Genomic DNA, 3,822 nt, shown 5'->3' with positions numbered 1-3,822 from the left:
CTCATTCCCCACCCGCCGGCTCCATCCCCTCCCTCATTCCCCACCCGCCGGCTCCATCCCCCCCTCATTCCCCACCCGCCGGCTCCATCCCCCCCCTCATTCCCCACCCGCCGGCTCCATCCCCCCCCTCATTCCCCACCCGCCGGCTCCATCCCCTCCCTCATTCCCCACCCGCCGGCTCCATCCCCCCTTCATTCCCCACCCGCCGGCTCCATCCCTCCCTCATCCCCACCCGCCGGCTCCATCCCTCCCTCATCCCCACCCGCCGGCTCCATCCCCCCCTCATTCCCCACCCGCCGGCTCCGTCCCCCCCCGCATTCCCCACCCGCCGGCTCCGTCCCTCCCTCATTCCCCACCTGCCGGCTCCATCCCCCCCTCATTCCCCACCCGCCGGCTCCATCCCCTCCCTCATTCCCCACCCGCCGGCTCCATCCCTCCCTCATTCCCCACCCGCCGGCTCCATCCCCCCCATTCCCCACTCACCGGCTCCATCCCCCCCTCATTCCCCACCCGCCGGCTCCATCCCCCCCTCATTCCCCACCCGCCGGCTCCATCCCCCCCTCATTCCCCACCCGCCGGCTCCATCCCCCCCTCTTCCCCCACCGCCGGCTCCATCCCCCCCTCTTCCCCCACCGCTGGCTCCATCCCACCCTCATTCCCCACCCACCGGATCCATCCAAAGAACAAAGAACAATACAGCACAGGAACAGGCCCTTTGGCCCTCCAAGCCCATGCCGCTCCCTGGTCCAAACTAGACCATTCTTTTGTATCCCTCCATTCCCACCCACCGGCTCCGTCCCTCCCTCATTCCCCACCCGCCGGCTCCATCCCCCCCTCATTCCCCACCCGCCGGTTTCTGATGCAATGAGAATTTCCAGCGCCTCAATCCTGAGCTCCCAGCGGCACTGCGCATGCTCCACATCACAATGCCTGGGCAGTGATTGACGGTAACTCTGGACCAATAGGATGAGGGGGCAGAGCTGGAGGACCGAGCGGGAGCAGCTGGTCCTCCGAACAGTGGTTACCGCTGCTGCCTCATGGCGCCAGGGACCCGGCTTCAATTCTGGCCTCGGGTGTGGAGTTTGCATGTTCTCCCCGAATTTAACGTGGGTTTCCTCCGGTTTCCTCCCACAGCTCAAACATGTACGGATTTCATGGATTGACCATGATGAATATGTGGGGTTGCGGAGATAGGACAGAGGAAACGGCCTGGGTGAATGCTGGTTCGGCGAGTCGGTGCAGACCAGATGGGCTGAAGGGCCTCTTTCTCCACTGTCGGGATTCTATGGTTCAATCGGAGTGAATGAGGGAAATATCTGAGCCCAGATTGGCGGAGACTCTGCATCATTTTGAAAGCTGCTTTCTTTCAAACTCCACGAGAAAAATTGACCTTTTTGTTTGTGGCTTTAAGCAGATGATGGGAAAGGAAGGGATCTGGGAAGTAGCAGACACTTTATGTTGCTTTGGGAGAGTGGGACCTGTGTTGATGTCATGTTTCACACAACACACAGTCAGCTTGTGGTTTCAGCCTGAAGACAAATCTCCTAATTGAATAATTGAAATCAGTCAATGGAATTTTCAGGAAATTGTCTGCTTGGAGAGGAAGATTTATGTTACAGTAAATGAAAAGCAGAACAGACTGACACCTAAACACAGAGATCCACAAACACTCTCTCCCTCTGTCTCACATAGAAGCATCCTTTCCTCACATACAGATACAGGCACATGCGCGCAGCTATATTCCTCAATACTCACACGCTCACGTATACACCAACTCCCACACATAAACACACAAGGGATACTTCATGTCCTTTTGGGCAGACAACACCTGCCAACCTGACTAATTTTGGAGTTAAAGTGTTCATGTAAGGGCCAAAAATTGCAAGGGAATCAAGGAAAAAATGATGCTCCAAAGATGATGTTGTTTTGACCATTCAATTCCACCTCTTTATTTGAACCTTAAATCTATACTGAACCACGCTTGGTACAGATACAACAGCAAAACATTAACATTGAGTGATCATTGCCACCTATGCAGTGCATAGACTGAGGTGATCAATCATATATTTGCTGTCAGGCATGGAAATGTTTGTCTGAAAAATGTAATGTCAGTGTGGTGGAAATCTGAGAAGTGATACATATCTCGATATATTTGGATACATGTTTGGATTTTGTTCTCTGGAAATTGGGGAGTATTTGTGCAGAATTGTCCCTCATGAAATTAAATGAGTGTGGTAGAGTCCATGATGAGATGGACATGCAGAAGAGCAGAAGAAATGGACTTGAAGTCAAATGATCATTTCTCACAACTACAAGATTTATTGCAGTGATTAGTCAAGGCTCCTCCAATTGCACCTTCCAATCTTGTGAACTCTGAACCTAAAAGATCATGGGCAGCAGGTGTGTATGAACTCCACCGCCTTCACGTTCCCCTCCAAATTGCACACCATCCTGACTTGGAATTATATTGCTATTATATTGCATTGCATCATTGTCACTGCATTGAAATCGTGGATCACCTCCCAAAGAGAAGTGGGGTCTGTACTGACACCATATGGACTGCAGCTGATCAAGAAGTTGGCTCACCACCATTTTGGAGTGTGGCTTTTGCCAGCCACACCCACATATCATGAAGTAAAAATCCATGTGTGCTAATCTTAACACCTTGTGAAGTAAACCTCAAAATTTCAAAATACCCCACTCATTGAGGGAAATATGCAAAGCTAATGTGTAAAAAGTAGCTGCATCTTGCTTGTTTCTGTACAGGATTTAGATATTACTATTTCCACAGCCTTCAGTAAAATCAATGGCATAAAATCAATTTCCGAAATAATTGAGATTCTAAGGGCAGCACAGTGGTTAGCACTACTGCCTCACAGCGCCAGTGACCCAGGTTTGATTCCTGGCTTGGGGCACTGTCTTTGCAGAATATGCCTGTTCTGCCAGTGTCTGTGTGTGTTTTCCTTCTTGGTGCTCTGGTTTCCTGCCACAGTCCAAAGACGTGCTGGTTGGGTGCATTGGCCATGCTAAATTCTCCCTCAGCGTACCTGAACAGATGCTGGAGTGTGGCGATGAGGGGATTTTCACAGGAATTTCATTGCAGTGTTAATGTAAGCCCAGTTGTGACACTAATAAATAAAATAAATTGTGTTATGAGCCCCATTTGGAGATAGTATGCAATATATAATTTAATTCTGGGATAATTGCAGTCACTAACTTTCCTCTTGTAATTTTGGCAGATCATAGATGCTAAATCCTGTCACACTAATGGCCTAGTTATTGAAGGAAATTCTGAGACAGGCTACAAGGAGACAGAGCATAATGTTGTTGTGGCACTGTGATCCAATATTCCCCTCGCATTGACCATAGCTGCTCCAATGTGTTAGAACATTGCACTTTATCTAACAGTCACCGTTCACATTGTACATCTTCATAATTAATTGCAGTATTCCTGATATTCATGTGCTACTGAGATACCAGTGAATTCACATATGACTGTAGGAGAGGGTTTCTGTTCTTATTTCTACCTTCAGGTGACTTTCGATTTCTGAACAATTCCAATTTCCTTCTCTGAATTGAGATAATGGTCTGTGCAATCAGGTCTCTATATGATATGTATCCTAGTTTTATTATTGGCCCTTCAGCCCCAGCTTGCACGCGATAACAACAAAGAAATCACGACAAACCATTTGTTCTATTCAATGGCAGGGCGTTTACCCAGCGTCCCAAGCGACGAGGAATGCCTCCGATCCAGGCAATCACGACCGCGCAGGCGCAGTAGTGACCGTGTTCTGAGCATGCGCAGAGGGAGTGTTGTGGAGT

The sequence above is a fragment of the Mustelus asterias genome, unplaced genomic scaffold (genome assembly GCF_964213995.1).
Source record: "Mustelus asterias unplaced genomic scaffold, sMusAst1.hap1.1 HAP1_SCAFFOLD_553, whole genome shotgun sequence".
In the NCBI taxonomy this organism is placed as follows: Eukaryota; Metazoa; Chordata; class Chondrichthyes; order Carcharhiniformes; family Triakidae; genus Mustelus; species Mustelus asterias.
Note: the sequence above shows the minus strand (reverse complement) of the source record.